General features: G+C 31.7%; 1 long non-coding RNA gene and 1 pseudogene across 2 annotated transcripts in view; one reads left to right on the top strand and one right to left on the bottom strand.

Moving 5' to 3' along the window:
* The window catches only part of LOC147078993 (uncharacterized), a 277,623-nt gene that overhangs the window by 215,998 nt on the left and 35,097 nt on the right, over positions 1–26,528 (bottom strand). For both annotated transcript variants that reach the window (XR_015071326.1, XR_015071327.1), the window contains exon 2: positions 20,767–20,861. This is a non-coding gene — a long non-coding RNA (uncharacterized LOC147078993). The remainder of the gene's footprint in view (positions 1–20,766; positions 20,862–26,528) is intronic.
* On the top strand, positions 12,044–15,595 carry LOC147078994 (uncharacterized; annotated as a pseudogene).

The following is a 26,528-nucleotide window of genomic DNA, read 5'->3' as shown; positions in this document are numbered from 1 at the left end:
TTAAATTGGTCTCTGTGGATACTAGGACGGCTGGTCAATTGACCCAATAACTGGTTGGGCTAACTTTTTCATTTCTGTATACATTTGAGATATTCAATCGTCAACCACTATTTAACATCTAGTACACGAGTTTCCAACCATTTCTATATCGCTACACTCTTTTTCATATATGTAGTAATAACCTTACCACTATTTGAAAGAATTGAGGAATTTTAATTACCACAAAAATTACGCTTGTGTAAATATTAGTTTTGTCCGTATCAAGGCAATTGATGCTCTCGAAATGTGGTAGTGGCGTTAAATGCTTTGTATTTTTTAGACAGAGCGCAGGGCGAACCAGTTAATCATCCAGAGACAACGGCTCTCGTCAATATGTGTAAGTCACATTAAGCAGATTTTGGACATTTGATTTGGCGTAGATCGGATAACCTATAGAGACTCGTGGTTTTAGCCTCTAATGAAGACGACGAGACAGGGGAAGAGCGTCGATGCAATGGAGTAGGGGGCATCCTTCATTTACCATGGGAGAAACAGAAAATCGAAAGAAATGGCAAGTCTTGGTCGCTTAAAAGATTTATGAATTTTAGGATGGTCACTATGTTAAACCATGACGGAACGTCTAAAATGCCCCTTTTTATAATAGCCATATGCTTTATTTGCGTATATCATCTTTTTTAATAAAGTGCAAAAAATATTAAAATATTACAAATAATCAAAAAAAAAATATGCTGATTATCAATCATAATATTTTTTTTTCACTTTTTTTTACAGTCAAATATTATACTTTGTCTAGTGTCTTTATTTTTCCACTAACTACTGTTATTGCACATTTACCTACTGTTCGTTGCAGCTTTTAATTATCCTATATTGACACTGTTTGTTTCAACGTTCAGCCAAATTCGCTGATTTTCAGTCAAAAAGGTATGAATTACAATTACACGTAGCTACATACAATATTACAAAAAAGAAATGCATCTAAATATGAAATTCCGTCAGAAAAAGGCACATATTCGAAAGTCTTGCACGAGTTTTGAGTTTGGCATCTTAGTCAATTTTTTTTGTTTAGTTTGCTATTTAGTAGAAAACATGTTACAACCGATTCATGGGTTGGAAACGTGTGCTTTAATAAGTGAAGACTTTCATGAGTCTAATTATTTGGACTGCTCTAATTTACTTTAAACATATTATATTGTCTCTTTTTATATTGCTGCATATGATGGTGAGTATGCATACTGCATTTAACTTCATGTCAATTAAGAATTCGACAGTCGATTTCACCCCATGGATTAACAAATAATTGAATATTTAAAAAAATATGCATTATTCTTTTCATTAAGTGATAAATTACAAATTAAACTTAAAAACACTAAAAAAATGGCTTTTGTTTCAATAACGATAAACAGAACAATCTGAGAAATTAAACAGATAACTTATTTAATTAATTTCATTAATGGTCTCGACACCATGAATACATATATTCAGAAATGTATAAAGTCGTACCTACGTATGAAAGTATGTGCACGTCAGTTCCATTAAGTAAAAGTCTATATCGAAATGACACATTCGCGAAGATGTATGAAGAGGGGTGTATTTTACCGTTCTCCTTAAAGCTCCGGTGGATGACTTTTCTCGTACAGCGATCGGTAAACTTTTACACCTACAACATGTTATATTATGGAATACATTGTACGTTGTCTTATAATACTTTACGTTAAGGGCGAGCGTAATGCCTCTCTGAGAAAATGATACGAGTTTAATACAATTTACTGACAATCCTCATTTTAAATAATCAATACCACGTATTCAAAAATTAAATAATAAGCTTACAACAAATTAATGTGCGTTCACTGAAAATCCGATGTTTGTTGGTGGGTAGCTACTAGCAGTATTTTACAGATAATCTTATCATTAAAATGTAGTTTTATATTTTTTTCAAATGTACCATAGAGGTTTTTAAATTATTCCATATTTGAATGTATTTTTTAAAATTTGAAAACGTATTTTCTAGGAATAAAATGCCTCGTAAAAGTATCCCGACACTTTTAAATCCAATACCCATACATGAATTAACACTAAGGAAATGAAAAACTTCAGCATCCAAGCTCTCACAAAATCATGCATAAAATGGCTAAAGGAACGCAGTTATCAAGGCCGGTTTTACCCCGCCCGTATTGCTGATGTTGATGGTTCAACCGGCTAGTGGCCCTTATGATCTAGTGCGTGAGGCACTAGACTAGACTCTTACCCATGTACTGGGCTTAATTCCCGGTGAGGTCACAATATATTTACGTGTGTTTTTTTTTTTAAATCATGTCTATGTATCTAGGATTTATTCTTCTGTACTACCGTCTCACTAGCTATTGAGCCTCATAGCATACTGTAGTGTCAATTGATATATGATATTATGTATATTACATATACCTAATATTTACTATCTACAACTCCTTGACTTCACACTATTGTGTCGCTGTCAATTCATGGTAGAAATGCATTGTATTATTAATTTAATTTATTGAAAAGCATTTTTTTATAGAACTTTTTCCAGTTTTATTAATTATATCTGGACCGGTTTTGTCCGCGTCAGAGGGACATTTCAAACAGGTTGAAAATGTCCCACTGAGAAACCGGTCCAGATATAATTAATAAAAATAGAAAAAGTATTATAAAAATTTACGTTTTATTAAATTAAATTAATAATCCTTCATAATTATTGTTATAAACAATTTATTCTAATATGACACTTTTTACATTATTATCGGGTGGTTGGCGTTTTAACTTGCCAAATACAAAAACATATTTATACGCCAAAAAAACAATGTAATTGGCTGAAAACTGCTCCATACTAATCAGACAACACCTCATTGGCTGCATACCGCCTATTACTAATAGGACGACCAATGTAGGTACAACCCTGATTACCTTACGAACTCTCAGAAATTGGATAGGTATAAGTTTAACGTACGTGAATAATTAAAAATAAAAGTCCATTATGTATATGTGTATGGTAAATGAATGATTCTACCAGGAAACACAGAATTAATGGGAACTGAAATACCTAACGATTGTGGAGTAACAGGTAACCGATCTCGAGTGTGGAAGAATATGCGATAAACTTAAACACGTGTCAAGAATACGTCATTCTAACTTTGTCTTCGTTCTGACAACTACGCTCATTCAATATTGGTGTATTTGAAGGTTGCAACATAAACTATTGCACGTCTATATTGTGTATTTCATTTTATTAGTACACTCACACATTCAAAACCCTGATTCAAAATGTAGTGTATTTGATTTCTTTTATTTTGTTAACTGTCAATTCATGGTGGAACTGCATTGTATTGTTGTTTGATTTAATAAAACGCAATTTTTTTGTAGTACTTATTCTACTTTTAATCAATAAATTAGGATCGGTTTCGTCCGCCTCAGAGGGACATTTTGATCCCTCTGAGGCGGACGAAACCGGTCCTAATTTATTGAATAAAAGTGGAAATAAGTACTGCAAAAAATGCGTTTTATTAAATTAAACAACAATAGTGTATTTGAGTATATCCTATCGGAATTACAATATTTATTAATCTGTCATGTGGATTCTTAAATTAACACCGTCTACATAATATTTATCAATATTTCATCGTGCAAAATATACTAATTATGTAAAACCGATATAATTCCATTAACTATTTGTTTTTAAATTTAGTTTCACTTTAGACAGAAAACAGAATATAGGATAAAATGATATAACTACAGCGAACGGTGACAGTGTTGCACTATCGCTGTTGAGAAAAAGACCGTGTCGCCAGTAATCTATAGCGTGTAGCTACGTGAAAATGCGTTGTCAATTCCTGTCCACAAGTTTGACCCTACTCGCCGAGTGGGAGAGTCGTTCTCGAACATTTTTGGGTCTTATTGATTTTTTTTTTCATAACACGACTCTTAAGCCGGATTTGTTGATTTGCGCGTTTGTATCTGGTAATATGTATTGACAGCGTAATGCAATAAGAATGTAACCATTCAAAATATAACAGTTTAATGATTACTCACTTCTTTACTCCTTCTAAGAATGTCATTTCTTTTTCAAATCCAATACCAGTTTAGTTAGCTCAAGTTAAGAATATTTAAGGACAGGACCACTAAGTAAAGTTCTAAGATTAAAAATTTCAGATCTCTCAAGGATCAAGCCCTTTAACAATCTGTTATAATGTGTGTACGAAAGATATTTATGTAATAATGGTGTCATATAAGCTCTCTTCTCAGTATCTAAATTAACATTAGTACCATCAATTTTTAACGTACGCCGTTGTAGAATTTCGAATAAACAATCTTTTGTTTTATAATATACGTGGTTATATCACTTCTTCAAATGACTCTTCTCGTATTTTACTTATCCTTAGCCGGCTCTCACATGTAAACTCGCCATGTCTGCCGCATAGCCATAAACAAAACCTTCTACGAACGGCGCTCCGATGTTGCATGTGAAGACCGCGCACACCTACCTAGCGACATTCACGCGTAACCTAAAATTCCTTTTAAATTATAATATATACAGATAATTACCGGACAATTGCACCATCCAATGGTACCTACCTAAGTGATAATGTAAAAAGTGGACAAGAGACCGTCGGATCGATTAGACAATCGTATTTATAGTATATGTATGGCATAAGAAGTCATATAGTTGAATCGGACATGCTGTTCCTATCTTTTGGCGTATGTAACAGCCATAAATCAGTAACTAATATAATTCATGACACTGTCCATTAATAAATTGTTTTTTTGTTTCTTAATTTATGTTATTATTAGAACACAGCATAAGAACACTACAAATCAAAAAGATAAACCGTTAAAATAAAATTGACACCGACTCTTGTAGGTACAATGTTACATCATACTGACAAATGTTGATATTTGATAATATCACGTTGTACTTCGCTAAATTTTAATGACCACTGCGTGAGAAAAATGTCAAAGCGATACAGTATGTATATGTATTCCATATTAAGGCTATACCTCAGCTGATGCATGGTCTAAAATGATCGTGACTAGGCGATGCGCGGATTGCGGGTCGCGGGTGCAAATTACGCAAGCCGAACGAAATATAATTTGTCATAAAAGTTCAACATGCGTCCTTTTTATGTTATGTTTATTATTATATTCGTCATAATAATAGTATATTCATTGACATGTTTTCTTTTTTAAGTACATACGTAAAGTTTTTTAATCATGTTTACACGATTTAAGAATATTTTCATCCGACGCCATGATAAAACGAATCGACGTGCAGACACCTCGACTATTGCTCTCCGAATGGCAACGCGACCGTAATTTCGTTCGACATACAGTTGAAAATTGTTTGTCGTTTCACTTATGTACGCTCTTAATTTGGATCGAGTATAGTACATGACAACGTGATACAAAATGACAATAAAAAAGTGTATTATACAGTACTTACGGAGACGCCTTCATATAGCAATGAATCGAGAGTGCCTGAGACGATAAAAACGATGACATAAATTGATGGAGCTATTAGCGAAGCGATAAAAATTAAATCTTACATTTGGGAGTATAACTTGAGACATAAATTTCCAAACTCTTATTATAAATTTCAAAACGATTTATTATCTTATTTATTTATGTCCAACAGCGGATCAACACCGCAACAAAGCTGAATTTAATTTATGAAAAGTTTTTTCACCCCACGGATTTCGCTAATTTATACAGTGACCGATTGCCAAGAATTTTCTTGCCAATTGATAGTCTAGTCACCAAGATAATGTATTGACAGAGAGTGTGTCTTTTCGAACTTCAGCATGAAAAGAAACAGTTATGCTATATAATATATATCTACAAATATGCGTCCCATAAAATATTAACAATACCACAGAGTAATAATATAAAGAATGGGTATTATTCGGCAAGATGAAGCCGTGTTTCTTGCGTATAATGCACAGTAGAACCTCAATTTTATTATTATTAACTTATGAAACGTTATACCATTATGTGTCTTCTCAGTACGGTAACCTAATAAAAACAGAACATAGTAAACCATATTTTGTACTAAATTGACTAAAAATAATTACTACCTAGTACCTTTATATTTAGCACTTAAACAAAAAAATTCAGGAACACTTGCTCGAAGTTTTTAAATAACTGTAGTCATCCAAATCAATACTTACCGGTGACGTGTACAACAAATATTTAATTCAGCCGTAGAAATTCTATCTTACTCTAACGCGTATTGCGGATATATAAGCGTACCGAATGCTTTCTCACTCGCATTTGAATTGTATAGTATCAAAAGTAGAACTGTCGCAAATATATATAAATTTAACTAAGTATGCCAAATTATTCTTCTGACCATAATGTACGACTAGCAATATAATATTCGAATCAAAATTATATCTGTGTGGTATAAAATTGTGGGAAAATAGGGCTTGGTATCAGAATTAGAACTGTTCAATACTTTGGAAACAAAAGTAGAACTGTTGATTTTGAATTGAATTTCTAATTCCTTACTGTAGAAACATATTTCATGTTAACACTAAAAAACCCAACAAAACGTGTTTCGTCATTTTCTCGAAATGATAAATAACGCACAAATTTACTTGTAATACTATACGACTCATTTATAGTTCGTTTTTGTTCAGGTCTTGAATAATACCTACTATAATTATGTAAGCATAACCATATCATATATTGTCAATGGAGTCAGAATGTTACTATTTTATTATTTTATTGAATGATACACTTGAATCAGAATGTAATATTCAATATTGAAAACACATAATTTGGAACAGTTACGAAAAAAAAGTTAAAAAAAACGTTGCTCCAAATTGTCCCAACATAAAAATGTTTCTCTAGTCAGGAAATTTATTATAATATTATTATAAGTATAATCAATATAAATAATACTATGAAAAATATGTAATTAAAATATTTATGGCATAGTATCCTATAATATAGCTATAAGCGGGATAGTAAAAAAACAATTTCTCTGTTATTAGAGTCATCATTATAATAATTTATTTAGTAGCGGGTCTAACAACCCCCGTTACTATGCGGATCGCGAGCTTTTTACGCGCGAATATTTCCTCATCCGGGAAGTGGAAAGCTAGAAAAAGCTCTATCGTACATCAGGAGATGGACCTCCCAGCGACTTTTCTACAGTCATGAACCATTTGAAGCCCACACGGTAATATATTCTCTTTTTCAACCAACAAAGTGACAATGGAAATAATTATTGGGTAGGTACCGTATTATAAGTACTATGAAAGATACTCAAAGGTTCTAGTATACAAGTAATAACTTTATCCAGTGGAAACCAGATGCTCAGCCATACTAACGTGGTTTTAAATAATAGGTACGTAAATTATGTGATTAGACAGTTAATGGTAGAATTTATCGTGATATCACCACACAGAAAAAGACTACATATTTAGTTTAGTCATTTGCATTGAGTACTGATTATCAATGCAGATGCAATTTGTCCATTTCTAAATATTGGTTATCGATGAATAATATTTTTAAATATTTACAAAGAATGACGGTGTAACCTTGTTTGATGTAATATTTTATTATCATTGAAATATTAAGCTCAGAATGCTAGAGCTACTGTATCTGCGGTGTGTTCATTTATTAAATTTAGCCACTGATAACGCAATCATAATAGTGCATGTTAAGCCTCAATTACAATGAGCTTCTTTACGAGCTGTTTATTTGCGAATTTAAAAGCGGGCGTTTCTCGGTAGAGTGTTTACAACCTGCTTATTAGCTTATTCGATGATTACACTGGGCGACTTTACAGACAGATTGTAAATTCGCCAATAAACAGCTCGTAAAGAAGCTCAATGTAATTGAGGCTTTAGGCCTTGTCCACATGGCGCGTTTTGACTCGCGCACATTACATGTACATTGTGATCTCATTGAGCCGTGACAACTGTCGCGCGCGGTCGAGGTACATGTGACCTCATTGAGCCGTCCACATGCTCTCGCGACAAGACATGCACCACGTGGATAAGGCCTTAACTACGAATTTCAGTATTCAATTTGTATTGCACAGTTTATTTATAGTTTTACATATAAATGCAAATTAAAAAATATTTAATGATGTTAGGCTTGAATGCGGGGCGGGGAGATTGGTTGGAGGGAACTATTAAATAGTTACAGAAGATTTCACTCAAATTTTCCGCGTCTACAGATCTGAAGAAACTGACACCATATCATTACTTTTTACATATCGTTATAAATTGTATTAAAAATTAAACGAAATGTATTATATTAAGTGTTCTGCAAATTTTAAAATCATTTAATTGAGATAGTCAACATGCCAAGGATAGTCCAAGGTGCTCTAATAATAAAATTCCAAAGTTTATTCCTGTCATATTTGATCAGATTAATCGATTAAAATGCTTTTAGCTAAGTAAGCACTTGATTGCAATGGAAATTGAATTTACTTTCATAACATTATTAATGTTATTATCATTTATCACAGATATTCACATAAGTGACTTCAATAAGCCGTATAATACGGCTGTCTCTACGACATAAGGTGCATACAATTTATTGAATGATTCTTCATATCTCGTGCTAATGAAAAGTAGAAGATATGTAATTGAAGTATAATAAAAACTCCAGAATTATTATGATTCGTAGTCACGAGGATGACTATGAGGAATCGGTGATCGACTTCTCTTGTACAATCATAGAGATAATACTAAACTAAGGCATACATCGAAATTCAGTCATACAAGTGAGCAATTTAATAGAAGATGTTTTCTGGTATCATTATACTATATTTTTAACTAAAAACTAGTACCTAGTAAGTAACTTCATCTCGAAATAACTCTTCTTAATGTACTGTTATAATGCTTAAGATGTCATTCTAAACAATCTAACTCCTTAACTAATATGTACATCATTTCCAGAAATCCTAATGTTCTTATAATTATAATTGGCTACTATAATTATTATCCAAAATAAGTAATTAACGAGTTTATCTTATTAAAATACTTTATTGGATTCAATTAATTGACAATTGTAAAATCAGTTATTTAACATAACTTATCGGTATGGTATCTGATACAAAAGTCTGCCCTTACATTGACTACGTACATGCTCAATATATAGGTTGAATACTGAATATAGATTCATTGTTAAATTTAATCTTCCCACGGATAAGAGCCGCCGTTCGTTTAAAAGCAGGTTTTCCAAAACACATCATAAACTATTGATTTTATGATATGAATATTACAATTCATGATACTTCAATCTATAGTTTATACCTACCATATTTTTATTTCTAAAGCAATTTCTTATTTATTGCTTTAAACACATCCCTCGTGCAATAAGGCAACAATAATATTATTATATTATTGAAAATATAGCAAGTTCTTAAATTACTTAGTGATTCATAATATCTTATACCTAATAATATTTTATAACATACGACCTTTTTGCTCTTGTAAAATTGTAAAATATCACTAATATAATATATATAAATCTGGCCGGATATCAAACTATGTGCCACTAATGATACAATAATATATTGAATAACGGAGTGTTAGTACTTTGTGGTTCAATTATATTGTAGGTAATAGTTTGTACTGTGGGTTTGATTCAACAGGATGTCGATCGCGCAATGGCCGGAGATGAAATTTCAATAGATGGAACTATTCGTATCGAACCACCCTTAACTAATTTAAACCGAAGCCAGGCTTTGATATATTTGCAGGGTCATAATATATTACTATGGGGTACTGGGGTAAACATTCCATTATAGAACCAACTCAGCGGAACATGATTTCTGGTTTAGGAATAACCTGGTAGAATTACTGAAAACCAAATTGTTTTAATACTACTTGAGCACATTTCTCCAAGATTTTTATTTACCAATAATTATTACCAATCACTTATTAAATGGTCTATACTAATCTATAATAAAACTGAAATGTCCATGATTTTAAAATATTTACATTTGATCAGCGTTTTGACTACGTATAGTAACACAAGCTATCTGTTTTTTTTTGTTCCGTTGTAAATAACTGAAAAACCACTAAACCAATATTGATGAAACTTGCACATTTATAATATAGTAAATATTATTACAAATTTAATAAAGTTTCATTTTGGTTTCTGGAAACGTTTCAAAGTTATAAGATGTATATATTTTAAATAAAATAAGCCCCAATTCATCATAAATCGTACTACGGAGATAGCCGTCGTAGTCCAGAGCAAAGCCATTGTGCTCCCACCCAGAAGCTTCATGTTCGATCCCGGTGAGGTCACAATATATTTATGTGGTTTTCTCAAAATTTCATGTTCTCGTTTCGTTTCTACTACCGCAATACTGTTTTACTACACTATTTTCATTAGCCTTCGTGGCCTGTTATAATGTTTAAAAAAATAATATATAAATTATGTATATTACATTTTTTTTACACAGTTATCAGATAGTAGAGGTGAGATGCGGGTAGAGGCGCGCGCCTACATTTAGCCATTGTCTATTGCTATCAATTTGCTATTCTTAAAAATGAAATGAAACAGCTGGACAGAGTAACATGCGCCTAGATCCAACCGTTGTCTGTCAGACACAAGCATTACAGTAAGTGTGTATTTATTTAATGAAAGTAACATTTTGTATATTTTTATCGTAAATTATTATTTTATTTTACTTTTTAAATTAATGATTACTTGTGGGTATTTTGTTTATTTAACTTGTGGTGCCTATATATAGGTATTTGATGCATATAATGTAATAATTTCTACTATTATTTTTGTACGGTTTCATTTTTTTGGTTTTTATTATTATAATGTATTATTCTACGGTTTGTGGGCAGTTTATAAACAAATACATAATTATATTTTGTGTTGATTTACTGTTATTGTGTAATATGAATTTGGTCTGATATTTTTGACACATTTATACTTGAACAAGAGCTTTCGCACAAGTTATGAGTCATCAAAATTATTACAATGAAAAGTGATATATAATTTTGGAAAACTATATTTCTACATAAATTTACTACTGTTGAGAGTCAATTAGTTTTTACGCAATATTTCAGACCGCGTAAGCTCCCCATGGCGTGAAAGCATTTTCCGTCGTTTGAGGCATTAGTCTCAAAGGGACTCCGTGAAATATTTCCGCCAGCGGCGAGATATAAAATATCGTCTCTCCTCAACGAATCGTTATTTATCCACAGATTCCATTATTTAAAAGTCTCGCGATGTATGGTGTATACTGTATCGGGTTTACAGTCAGTCCTCGTGGGATCTCCCTTAGAATCAACTAACTACATACAAAATATAATACTATGTTAATAATAAAACAATTATATTTTTGAGACACATTTAATATTTAGCATTGATCAGAGATTCGCCTAAAGGTATTTTCATTATTTCGAAATTGAAAAAGTATTTTCAATCTAATTTTAACCCCATTGGCGTCCACGGAAATTAGTCGCCATGATAAGTGAGATGCCAAGATCAACCGTGTGAGAACAGCTGAAACATCTTTTGACATCTTGTCATGTCGGGAGTCAAGCGAGGCTGTATACTTGCGCTTTTTATTTTAATCATCATTATGGATTAGTGTTCTCGATATTTCTATACGAAGTCGAGTCGTGGACCCTGAAGGCAAGAGAACGGAAGGCAATTGATGCTTTTGAGATGTGGTGTTGGCGCTGAATGATTCGCATTTCTTGGACGGAGCACAGGACGAACCAGTCAATCATCCAGAGACTGAATATAAAGGAACGGCTCTCGACGATATGTCTGAGAAGAATTCTGCAGTTTTTTGGACATATTGTCAGGCGCGGACCGGACAACCTGGAGAGACTGGTAGTTTTGGGTAGCCTCCAGGGAAGACGAAGCAGAGGAAGAGCGTCTGCGCGATGGAGCGACCAAGTGAAAGAGCTGACTGGGGCCACCATACGTTCTGCCCTGAGAGAAGCGGAAGATCGAGAAGAATGGAAAGTCTTGGTCGCTCAAAGGATGGCGAAATTTAAATGTGGTGACGATCCTCAGCCATGAGTGCACGACCAAGAAGAAGATGGATTTCATAATTCGTAAGACGGTTCGCCCCGACAGTGGGAAAGACAAAGTCAAGAACTACTGTGTGATTTGGAGTACGGAAATGTCACAACCGTATTTGACGATCGAACGGTTGGAAGTAACCGTGAATAGACTGAAGGAAGTAGCGCGAACTTGTGCTTACTTACCCCATGCCCCAATACTGGGCATAACAGGGTGAAATAAGTAAGTAAATCACTCCATTGGTTGCAACGAATTCATAGTTTGTCATTCATTTGTTCGTGATTTTTCTTTCAAAAAGTGTCTGGAATTTGGAATTCATGAGCACTGTGACAAGTTGTACGCGTCCTAACTTTTTGAGCCACTCAGAACGGACGACATGTACTTATTATAATAAATTACCGTGTTTCACTAATAATTTTTTTTAATGTTCAAAATAATTTTATTTGGCAAAAAAAACCATTAAAGTGAGTTAAACTATGAATTTTTTTTTTCAGCATTATTAGTTTATTGATATTATTTTGACTATCTTCATAGAAAAAAGTTTTCTTAAACTTATTTGGTTTTAAGGATTACTTGACTTTAACTGCGTTATACATATATATTTTTAAATTTGTGTTATACCCAATTTTATCGCATATTCCATTGTAGTTTTCACCACTTTCCATAAGATGTAGGTAGGTATATAAAAATATATATAAATATTCAAGCATTATTTAGAGAAAATATGAAAATGGTGGAATATCTCATCATATGTTTTAATGTAATCTCATTCATAATATCATTGCAAAAATAATTAGCACATCTATTCTATATACAAGGCTGCTATCAACGGCTATCGGTAGCTATCGAGGGCAGTATATCAATAATTATGTACTGAGATATTATAATTATTACAATAAGTTAGCCGTCTAAACTGTGAAAACTGTCTATATCACTCTAAAATTTAACACAGCCAATAGAGGTGCTGTTAAAACATAGCACTTTTTGATAGTTCAGACGGTTAACTTATTGTAACAATTAACCGCCTCAATACATAACTATGATAAACTTCCTTCGATACCCGCCGATAGCCGCCAATGGTAGCCTTGTGTATAGAATAGATGCGCAGGGAGGTATAAAATAGGATACCTATAATACGTAGGTACATTAAATATGGCTAATTTTCAAATATATCGCAAGAATTTTCACAAAGATTTTTTTAAATTATACCAGTATCAATGCTATACAATTTGATAATGAAAAATGATGTTATGTAATATAATAATACATTCTCGGGTAGAGATGAAACATATCATATTCAATCAAAATTCGAGTATCATTTACTCTTTTCATATTCCTAATATATTCCGTAAATCGTATTTTATCTCAACGAAAAATATATCTCGAATTTATACATCGTATACTCATATATCATTATATACTGTTGAATTTGCAATCAAGTTCCATCAAGGCGGGCATTGAAAGCGGAAACGCATTTGGCAAAAGTCAGGATCTGATGAATCTTATCAACTCTTAGTATCACTCATGAACTAAATATATATACCCAGTCGTATATTGCGAGATGTGACATATATCCGGATGTTTTCCTCTTAAGTACAGTACTTAATCTTAAAAGAGTCGTCCGGTAAGCGTTTTGTCTTAAAAATCACTCACTGTGTCGAAATGGCAGAGCCAGAGTGATAGAAAGCAATAGTTTACGAATCGAGAAACATTCACTTGTAAAAGTAAGAGATTTATTTTACTTTCCAGATGCTTAATTATTTGTAATAAAATGCGAAATATTGTTCAACACTTTTCCAATACAATAATGTTTTAGTCTTTTAGCTACTACACGAAAACTTAATTCATCAAAACAATTAAGGAACATTTTTGAATTACCGTCATATTCAGAATATCAGGAGTGATTGATCATGGTCTGTAAAACTAACTAAAACCCTCCCCAACTTTTGTGTGCATATCATGGGCCCCACATCCTGGAGCGGACCCTCAGGCTGGATTCTTTAGCGGGCCCTCCTACCTATCGCTATGGTTAAAATGCAGTGTGACGCTCTACAATGGTGTTTTCTAAATGGTTTATAAGTTAAAATTAAGGGTATTTAATGTGTTATTAACGATTTTTGTATTTTTAATGCATTATCTTGAATTGTGGAGTTGTCGAGTATCGACACACAATAATCAAAAATTATATCGCACCGTCACGTAATTATTGAAAAAAAATAATGGTCAAGAATTAAAGTAGCACTACAGGCGACTTTTTTATTATTAGAGCATATTTGTGATGTATGTTCATCTCAGTTATCTGGTCTACCCGCCACGCCGGGCCGCCAGGCGGGATACCATCGGATTCCGCCCAATGTGTTTTACTAATTTATCCACCTGCACCATACCTAATTACTATGAAATCAACTTATAGTCATACAACTGAAGCGTTTTTTTAAATTGCGTTAATATTGTTTTTGTGGTTTGAATCAAGGTAAAGGAAGGTAACGATGTCAGTATCATTTGAAAGTAACGATAATACAAATAAATAAAATAAAATAAAAAAGCCTTTTTATTTCTTACAAACAAAAGTAAATGACAGTTAATTGACTAAATCTAATGAATATATATATATAACCTATTAATATATCTATTATATATATATATATCTATCTATGATTTTATTATCTACTTATTTTCTAGTTTATATAATATTAATTTTTTTTTTCAATTAACTCAGAATATAAACAAAATATTGGACGAAAAATGTGTTGTATGGGAAGAAAAATGTGAAAAATTGGAAGAAAATGTCAAAAATCAAGAGAAACGATTATACTTTTTGGACAAACAGATAAGACAATGAAATATAATGTTCTTTGGCATCGAGGAAAGAGAATCGTCGTACGGAGAACTGGAAAACAACATCGCCAAGTGGATAGGAGAGAGCTTTTCTGTTAGATTAGACCATAAAGACATTCAAGAGGTAAATAAAATTGAAAGAAAAGGTGAAAGTAGCGATACCAACACCTAAATGAGTCGCCTGCACTGCCATAAGAATCCGACACCATTCTTCCTACGACTAATAGGTGCTTACCTCAATTACTAACCGCCACCAGGATCTATCAAAATATTGGTCTAAACGTAGGTAGGTAGAGTATACTTTTATAACTTTGCACTTTTCTTGCACTCTTTATTTCACTGATAATATGCCTCTTTGCCTGATTACCTCGCATACAATTAAATCAAATGATATTCACTTGTATTAATATAATATGTGGTAATAAAAAAATAAATAGATAATATGTATATGTAAAAAATATACTTTTAGAATATATTACATCATTTACATCTTAGAGCCGGAGTGCAAAGTTATGAAGCATAAACCCTACTTGCATTAATTTGCTAATAATAATTGAATAAACTATTTTTGTATTGCAACTAGGGTTGGGTTTCGGGAATTTCCATCCTGAATCTCGAGAATTTAAATTTTTAACATTTCGGGAAATTCATGATCTCGAGAATCTTTTCTCGGGAAATTTCTTTATTATCAAATATTAATTTAATAAAGAAAAAACGATTTTATATATGAAAAAAGTGGACAGAAAACACAAAACGTTCAAAGACTGATCGAAGCATTTTACACAATTAAACCAACGTCGACTCAAAAAGAGCGCAATTTTTGCAACATGGAATTTTGTTACTCAAAAACGTACGCGATTGTCAGACACAGCGATTGACAGTCTATGTTTTTTGAAATTCTACTTTAACAAGTAATTTTTTGATTTATTTTTGTTTTCCTGCTTCTATTTTGTTTGTCATATCATATTATATTTTTCAAATCATATTTTTTGGAAATATTTAATATATATAAATATATTTTTTAGGATTTTTACAGGTTTTTTTTTTAAATTTCCCGATATCACGAGAATTCTCGAGAACTCTTTTCTGGAAATCCCGAATCTCGAGATTGAGATATTCTCGGGAAATACCCAAGTCTAATTGCAACGAATATTTCACAAGATTTGACAATAATATAACATTCTTTATTGAATATACATACATCACGTTGTGCTGAATCCAATGGGTACAGAATCGAGTCCCGCCCAGCTAATCATTTTTTATCAAGATTTTTTTATAATATTGAGGTCTTTCCGAATAACTTAAGTTCAATAAAAAATATTATGTCACTAAACCTTTACTCGATGAACAAAAACTACAGAGTGGAGGCTGTATTAACAGATTTTGTCCAACCGATTAAGTCGATACTGTGAATGTTATATACATTTAAAAAAACAACACGTGAATGCCAGACCCGGGATTCGAATATTTTAAATAATATATTTTTTTAATTTGAAATTGGTATACTTAACTAAGTGGCGTTTTTTGGTATCTACTAGGGCAGGGTTTCCCAAACTATGTTCCGCGACAATTTGGAAAGGTTTTATACACTGCAACACATTTAAAGATCTTCTACTAAGTAGAAATAAAATTAGTAAGGACAATTCCCAGGTTCGGAATCCATTTTGCGTGACAACTAAACCAGTAGACTTAATCGCAAGTGACTATAAAAATCTAATTGATTTAATTAGTGGCTGGTTTGAAACAAAAATACAAAGATCAGCCTTTGAATTTTACCTGGGCGAGTATGTCAGAAGAGTACCCCAATTTTTCAAAACAAGCTATTATTGTTTTACTTCCGTTTTCTACAACCTATTTATGCAATGCGGGATTTTCTTTTTGTGCTGAAACGAAGTCAAAGTGCAGGAACAGGCTCGACGCCATACCAGATATTAGAATGCAACTTACCAATATTGTACCTGATATAAAGAAGATATGCAATTCAATAACTCAAAATTATCAAAGTCACTAATTGTTTTATTTATTCATATTTTTATGTTTATATTATATTATAGTTTTATATTTATATTTTAAAATAATTACTAAATAAATAATGTGTTAATTACCAAGCATAAAAAATAACCCAAGTGTTTTGTTAAAATTTCAGGGTTTGCGAAGTGTTCCATTGCAGGAAATGTTTGGGAGACCCTGTACTAGACAGTCTAAGTTTGAGTAAGAGGGATCCTAAATTAATTAGAATTCCGAATGCCATAGTTTCTTCGTCGATGTTTAACTACTGCGAATAATATTCTTTCATTATACAATTCCAAACAGAATGTCTCTCTCTTTTAAATTTACTCGTACCTTAGTTCCGCAAATAATAGTGCACGCTGACGCCTTCCGCTTCCTCACTTTTAAGTGCAAGAGTCACTTTACAAATTGCACGGTCCGATTTAGACGCGTCCTTTCACAAAGAGTGCATCGCATACCCGCCGCGTTTACATGAAAACACTCGCTCAAGGATGTCTCGTTTATCAAAATAGTTTCAAGAGAGACCAAGAGTACAGTGCGACGGATACGATGTATACAAAAATCTTCACGTTGAAAGTTGTTTTCATTTTATAATCTGCGAAAAAATCTTTCAACAGATTTACTTCACAATAAATATACGCATCTATACTAATGAGAATAAATTGATAATACAATAATGTGTTCCACTTTTTACCACGTTTTTCTTAGCTCGTATTCTTGTTTGTCCGGTGGTTGTTTATACAGTACAAATCTTGCAATCGATTTTTAACTACCTTCCCGACTAGCTATATATTTGAGACTTTTAGAATATATCAGAACACGATGCATTCTTTTAACACTTTTAGCCATCTTTAAGTAAAATTGAATTCATTTTCAGTTAATTCTGTATTGTATGAAAAATTATTTCGGAAGAAATCCGTAATCCAATCCACTATTATTAGTTGCTAAGGGGGTGTGGTCCTAGCAACTAAATTATTAATATATATGTGCGTTACAATGGAAATCAAAATGACATTTCAGTATTCTATATTTGTTTGTATGTTGCAAACTAGCAAAAAAATGATTTGTTGAAAATTGCCTTATTTGTCCTAAATTATTAATACATAGAATTGTCAAGTTTATATGATTCAACGGAAAATTTAAAAACGTGGTATATAAAAAGTTCATATTTATCTTGTAATTATTATATACTTACTTCGAAACACTTAAAGAGCTGTCACACTATATTGTCACATTGTCACTAACGCCCTTTTAGGTTTAAAATTAAAAAATAAAAGTAGGTATTACATAAAATAAAACACTGTACATAATTATTATATACTAAGTATGTATTCCATAATATAGTTAAATAATAATCAGGACCAGTTTCGTCCGCTTCAATGAAGCATTGTCAACTAATTGGTATGAAAAATAATTACAATATTATAAAAGCTATTTATATTAACAAAGTTTTATAACAAAATTATATATTGAACGGATTGAAAATTACATTTATTAAATTACATTACACAAAAACTAAACACATCTAAATGTGTAGGAGAGAGCGAGACAGAAAGAATACGTATCAATTAATGGTTTAATACGAATAAAAAGATAAAACTTTGAATTAAAAAAAAAAAAATGATACGAAAATAAATTTATTTTAATCGGGTCGTGAAAAAGAACAAATGATTACTCTCACAATAGTTTGATATATACTTAAAGTGCAATACTAGCATATTGAGTATATAGAAAATATTCAACGACATTACAATTAATTTGTGACAGGTTGACGGAAAGGTAAGGCAGTAATAATAGTCTAGATGTGATTTTAATTAAAATAATTTATGTTGCTGAACTAATCCAAGTTCAAATGCCACCTGGTAAATTGTTGTAGTATGTACACTATTGAAATATTATTTCATTACTTTATCTTGTTAGCGCCGTATTGTACGATACGATTGTCATTTGTTTTAAATGTTGAATACAAAAGGAAAACATTAATTGACAGGGTAATGTATAAATGATAATAATTATGTCTTACAATAATAAAAAACATTATTTCAGATAAGTAAATATCTACTTTATGAAGTAAATACGAAATCTATGAACATAATATAATAATATGTAGGTATGACTTGATAATATCAATCAATTTTAACCAATTTATATTCCAGTGTAAAGTTGAAAATAAAAAAGAGCTTGTCTGATGTGTCAGCTAACCAAATACCTACTCGATAATCGATTGGCATTCCATAATTATGTTACACAATCTTGATGAACTTTATATTGCGAAGAACCCACTCAAAAGATAGAAGGATGGCCGGGAATCGATATTGCAAAAGGTAATAAAAGGATTTTAAATAAAGAGACTTTAAGGTTTAGTTCTAAAATATGATGACAGAGATAATTAGTGTCAACAGAAAATTAAGCAAATTTTAGTCGTAAATTGTTGATGCTGCTTGAAAGGTGGTGTTCTAAGCACAAACTGATTTTAAGTTACCGTGAAAAAAAGGTGCAATATTTTCCGTTGTAACTCAGCGTCTGGTTTACTTCGACACATTTTTTTTCTTCAATATTATGACTAATTAAATTGCATTGTTGATATTGCAGGAAATACCCTTTCAAGACCTAAAATAAACTAGGACATATTGCGTGTGTAATCTACTATCCAGTGTTAAAACTGGCAGTTAGTTGTCTACTACACTCTCCAATTGTCATTTCTTCAAAATGAACAAATTTTTTTGTATGGCGTTAAATCTAGCATTTTTGACTACAAATAACTTCAACTTCTCCACAGAAACAAGATTATTGCACCAGATTTGTTTTAAAATGAACGTTTTGCAAACAATACAGTACTGCCAACTATAATAAAAGTATAGTATTTTTACTATTAATTGTTTTGGGTCCGCGGCTCAAAATACTATAATTTTTAAATAGGCGAACGTGAAAAAAAATGTCTTACCTATATTGAATGTTCTGGATTTGATCCAGGAAAACAAATTAGTTAGAAAAAACCCTGTGCAATAAAAGTTCTGACTATACATACAAAATGGAATTTTTTAAATTCCTACGCAAATAAAAATCGCCGTAAGAGGTAAAATTTATTGTTTCGAAACAATAATTTCTCGTAAATTTTTATTTTTTAACCCTATCTGGTATATTTTTGTGATAGTTGGAAACAGTTGGCAACACAGCTATCCTCTCGTTCAAAGAGCCTACTGCGTAACGGTAAGCGGTTTAAAGCCCGGGAACTTCTCTTTTTATAAACTAGAATGATACGAGGTCACGTGGCTTTTCACGTTTAATTTGAAAACTACTTTCATGTAAGCTGGTTAAATTAAAATAATTATAGTCAATGCTTCCATCTGAAACACACAATGAAATCATATTGTACCTATTACAACTGAATATACGCGCTTTTTTTACATTTCCACGACTCAATTGCCGTAGGACTATGGTGCAATATATGTGTTGGATATGCATGATCAACAGTCTATACTTTACAGTAGGTACCTATATATCACTACAACACTTTAATTCTGTGGTAAGATGTTAAGATGTGGTAACGAATAGCAATTTGAGAAAGCTTCAACGACTAAAAGCTCTGGTCTTGAGGCAACAGTAGCGACAATTACCAAAACCCATCGTGGTATCTGGAACGACATCACCACTGCATTAGACGTTCAACAAGAACATGCACTTAAGATTGTTATTATTTTGGTCACATACATCGGTTTTCTGACTCAAAATTAATTAAATATGAATATCGTGATAGAGTTTTTGATTCAAATTTATATATTTAATATAGAAAATCGTAATTTATTATAGTAATTTACTAATGATGATATATTATAAAAGAAGCATAGTAATTTTGATGAATAACGAAAGCATTAAGGACAAAGCACTCACCCGAAAAGTCAAAGACTTAAGTCCCACTCGGTCCAACTTTTTTTCTAGATTTTTTTCTACTGTGTGTGCTAAAACTTTTTTTCTGAAAAGTTGATCTGAAAATAAAATAATATTAAGTGTGATTAATTGATCGAGTATCTGATAATATATTATAATAGATAGCTGCAACCAATTCACGTTTTAACAAAAATAATAAGTTTACAATAATACTTACTGAAAGAATATTAATGATTTTTAAGAAATACATCATGTAATTTTCAATTTAACAGCATTTATAAAAAAAAATATGTAACATTTTTGGTAAACTGACAAGAATATTAACTTGAAAGATTTGTGTATTTTACAACGTTTTTATTAGCTCGTATTCTTGTTTGTCCAGTACAAATCTTGCAATCGAATTTTAACTAACTTCCCGACTAGCTAGTCATTTGAAACTTTTAGAATATATTATCAGAACATGATGTCAATGCATTATTTTAATACTTTCAGCCATCTTTAAGCAAAATTGAATTCATTTTCGATTAATTCTGTTTTGTATGGAAAGTTATTTCAGAAAAATCCGTTAAAGTAAAAGGCGTTATACGTGCGTTACTATGGAAATCAAAATGAAATGTCAAAATGACATTTCAGTATTATATATTTGTTTGTTTTTTATTTACTTCATATCAAGTACAAGTTTGAGCATATTGAGCATAATAATTCAACAGAAAATTTAAAAACGTTATATATAAAATGTTGTTTTTATCTTGTAATTATTTGTCATGTGATTAAAACGATGACATAACTAATTAATTAGCAATATCAATTGTTAATAGCTTGTTGTTGTTGTCTTTTTTACTTTGATTGAAGGTTTTCATATAATATTCTTTATTGTGCTAAAGACACCGTCTGTAAAAGCATTAAGAGAATAATTAATTTTTAGTGTCGCAAGATTTCAAAATCAGCCAAGTCCATAATGGATGAATAAGAGAAAAATAGCTTTTTTGTTTTCTCAAGTACAAGTGAAAGTTTATATTATTTCGACTATAGAATATTTAAAATTAATAAGTTCCACATTTCGATAATGCAGAAATGTTAGAAAGCAGTAGTTCTCCAGCAATTCACAAAAAAGTCAATAATACCTAAAGGTGGACTTGGCTGATTTTGAAATCTAGCGGCAGCGTGATATGTATGACATTAGATTTAAGTATATAAGTATATGCTATATAATAATTAATAAACTGCCAATTTCACTGCTCCATACATTAAAAGTTGTATTAAACCCTATAACCTGATAGTATGTCTGGCAGTGGAACCATGTGTTTAAATACTGATTTCCTTTACTTTGCTCAGCGGTTGCTTTCAACATCGTTGAAAGTGCGCAAAAGCCATATACTGACATTTTACGAAAAACCTCTGATAGCTAATTACCTTAACGTTTCGCTTCCTGCACTGCATCAAACATAGGAAAAACCACACGTTGTGTTTATCAGCTGCGAAATGGAACCCGGCTTCAAAAACAAGTGCAATATCAACTAGCCCACCATAGATAATAAAGATAAAAATGTCAAGAGATAATAATAATAGTTATTATTATGTTAAGGGTTTGCAGATTTTAAAACGATATTGATTAATAATACAGCTCATTTTTTTAATTGTTATAAGTTATAATCTTATAACATAATAATCAGATAATAATTTTATTGATAAAAACTAAGAAGTTAAAATATAATACAAGGTTTGCCGACGCTGCGTCGTTCAAAACAAGAGTGACGCTGATTTGGGCAGATTTACTTATGAATGAAAAAGTGTACACTATTTTTGTCGGATCGCTCATAGCATACCTAAACTACCATGTTGGCTTAGGCAGGGTTTAATTGAACTTTAAAAACTAACCAACACCATCTGCAACTTGTATTCTTAGTTCATGAAAACAAATAAATATGACTGCCAATTCGTGTGCTAACTACTATGAAGAATCTTAGTAGACATGGTACTCAAGATATAACACATAAAAATATACAAGTGTCAGATCACAGCCATACTAAATTTACCGCTATGGTGTCAGATATTTGTTTAAAATTAATATGCAACATGACAATAACAACAATGTTATATTCACAATTAGAGGAAGAGTAATAAAATAAAGAATGAAATATTGTACATATTGATACATTTTAATTAAGAATACATCGTGTGTATCAAAATATTGCTTAGATAAGATGGAATAGAATACATTTTACTGTTTACTATCAAGTTTGTGAGATGAAATAAATAGAAGATAACAATTTTGATTACATCGAATCCAAATGCCATCCATTAGTGTTGTTTTAGCATCAACATTAAGCGATGCCAGCGCCCCGGCGCGCATTTAGTGTGACACAAACTGAAGTAATCTTTACTGCTGTCACGTGACAGCGGAATTAACTTCCATAACTTTTATCCTGGCGGAGTCACGACTTCGCCAACTCGAATTTCAACAAAGTCTTCATTGCGTAGAAATAATAAAAAGGCTTTTAACGCGACAATTAAAACAAATTTATTCCGCTACTGTGACCCCCCGAACGGGCGCTAATTGTCATTCCATGCGGCCGAGACTTGTTCGAGACCTGATGTTTTTACCCCGCCAGACCTTTAGCCAGAATTTAGTTTGCAACTCATTTTCGCCGGCCGTATTATTATTTATTTGTACGCGACTGAGCTGCACTTTTTGCCCGGCGTCTAATTCTGTAATTACCGCTACGGGAAGCGGAAATTAAAGCAAACCCACGTAGGTGATTATTTTTATGAAGTTTTGAAATATCCTTCCAGTTATGATAGTTTTTCAGCAATGTATTTCAACCAAAAAAATGTGTGTGGCTGCCATGCGCGGTAAAAATGCAACTCAATTAAGACTATTAAAGTGTAAAATAACCGGTTCCATAGAAGCTCACGTTAGTTGTATCAAATGTTCTACATTTAAAAAAATACCTAAGTATTTCAGTTTGGTTCAGCTCAAAATCGAATACCGCCTCGCCTATCATGTTCTAATACTTTTTGATATTTTTGACGAACTTTGATCTTAAATTACTTTCCTTCAACGCTTTTATACTAAAGAGGCTAAAAATGTTGTAGGTACTTCAAAGACCGCTCTATCTATTATGTTTCATACATAATTTGAAAATACATCACACCAACTCATTGATATACTACTGGATGAATCATATGCTTCTTAAAATGACGCCCGATTTTCAGCGACTCGGCCAGTGTTAAAACTTACTGTTTTAATATCAGCGAACTTAACTCGATATAAGCTCACTTAATATTTGTCTCGAAAACGACCTGGCAATAATTATGAGTAAGCCCGATCTAGCTTGCATCTTACTCTAACTAATAGTCAGCGCATGACGACTTGCTCTGTCCGCTCAGACATGAATTTTTGGTACCCAAAGCTTGCAGGGTTGAAGACACTCTTAGGGTCACTATTCCAAGAACGAAAATTTAGTTTTACAGCCAGGGCAATACGGGTGAAATTCGGGAATCCATGTTAATGGTCTTAACGCATTATACCTACAAGGAAATATTATAACACGATATTCCTAATATCTTCTTTTGTGGTACATTTTTAAAATGACACTTGTATGAGAACTCTTCATCTAGTAGTATATCAATGCACCAACCCGATGGGAATTGAACCCGTGTCTACTGGATTCGCGCCAATGTGCTTGCTATACCAGTAGTACTTATTAAATTGCCAAAAAATAACGCAATTATTTTTAACAGATTAATTTATTGGAGATCGAATTTCAGCAAGTAGGTAAATATTAAATAAAAATAATTCAATTTAATATAAACAAATCGATACTTACTATATTTAATTCGAATACGTATATCTAAAATAATGTTCTTAGACATAAAGTTTGTTTTTTAATGGCACAATAAAATTATTACTTTTAATGATACATTGTCTTGGCTCAATGAATTTGCTCAATATTTGATATAAAAAGTACCTACCTGATATATAATAATAAATAATTTAATTTAGTAGCGATCTGCATTCTAAATCGATTTATATAAAGTTGGTACTTATCTAATATCTAATTTAATAATGTTCCAGGACCTCTTATTTAAGAGTCAATCTTTACTTTAAAGTACGTATATAAAATAAAAGATCTTATCTTATTTTTTAAGCTAATAAATTTAATTAAAACTTTTTTTATACTTACATAGTAATTTTATATTATTTATTTTGATATATTACAGACATTACGAATAATTGTTTAATACGTCTATGTTTTTTAAATCTACCAAAAAACAATTATTGGGTATGGTGTGAAATAATATGTAGATAGATATTAATAAGAATAGTGTGGAGTCTAAAGAATGGGAAATTTATTTTGTTTAATGGAAAAGAGTGGTCCTATAAAACTATCATAGTATATCATCATCATTAGCCGGAGCTTATCCACTGCTAGATGAAGGCTTCCGCTAACTAGTGTGCCCATAATAGGGTTGAGTTGAGTTGTGATAAAATGGGAGACTTGGACAGGAGATTAATTGGCTCGAACATAAACTGCTATTATATTTCATTTAATATGTAATTTAATTAACTATTTTTAAGTAACATTATTTTTATTGAACATACATGTATGTAGAGTTGGGTATTTCCCGAGAAAACCTCAATCTCGAGATTCGGGATTTCCCAAATGATGAAATTTTGAATTCTCGAGATCAGTGTAAAAACAGACAAATTCAAAAAAAAAAAAAAAATGTGTAAGAAGACAAACAAAATAGTAGTAGGAAAACAAAAATAATTCAAAACATTACTTATTAAAAAAGAATTTCAATAAACACAGACTCAATCGCTGCGTCAGACAATCGCGTACGCTTTTGAGACACAAAATTCCCTGATATTTTAATTTATACGGATTTCTTCCGAAACAACTTTTCATACGAAACAGAATTAACTGAAAATGAAATCAATTCTACTTAAAGATGGCTAAAAGTATTAAAAAATGCATTGGCATCATGTTCTGGTATATTCTAAAAGTTTCAAATGTCTACAGAGTCGGGTAGTAAGTTAGTTAAAAATCGATTGCAAGATTTGTACCGGACAAATCAGAATACGAGCCAAGAAAAACCTTAAAAAATTTAAAACGACATGACAGCGTACACAATATATTTTGTACGATCAGAAAATTTATTTTTTATGATGATAAAATTCAGAACATCTATCCCATTAACTCTGCAGATTGCCCAGGCTTTTATAAATGAAGGATAAATAAATGCAATGTTATACATTATGATTATAGGCAGAGAACTAGGGCGTTCATTGAAAAGTCTTAAAACATTATTGAGATAAAAGATAAAAGCATTGGGTTATCTTAACCGAGTTTTTGTGCCATTATATTTCATAAAAGGAGACGAATAATACAACATAATTTGGAATTCAGCTCGCGCCGTAATCTCTTATAAATTGAAATACAGATCGTTTCAATTTCACGAGTGGAAAAGTTTTTTTGTCGGCCCCTTAAAACACTTGTAGGATTCAAGAACTGAAATCTCAAGTTTCTGAATTCGCGAAAATCATCGAAACGGGGCTTTTCATAAAATATGCCAACCGACGAGATAATTTCGTACACTCTGCAATCTGAAAATTATTGAATGGGCGGTTTTTTGAACTCATTTTGAACCCTGTTTATGTTATAACATTTTTTAATATATACAAGCATAAATTATTATTATTTTGATACTATAAATATCAGAGTTTCTCATACATTTTGACGTAGAATAGTCATTAAAAT

Source organism: Rhyacophila brunnea, unplaced genomic scaffold (assembly GCF_057557595.1).
Source record: "Rhyacophila brunnea isolate RB1 unplaced genomic scaffold, BYU_Rbru_1.0 scaffold_10, whole genome shotgun sequence".
Lineage (NCBI taxonomy): Eukaryota > Metazoa > Arthropoda > Insecta > Trichoptera > Rhyacophilidae > Rhyacophila > Rhyacophila brunnea.
This window is presented reverse-complemented; position numbering and strand designations above follow the sequence as displayed.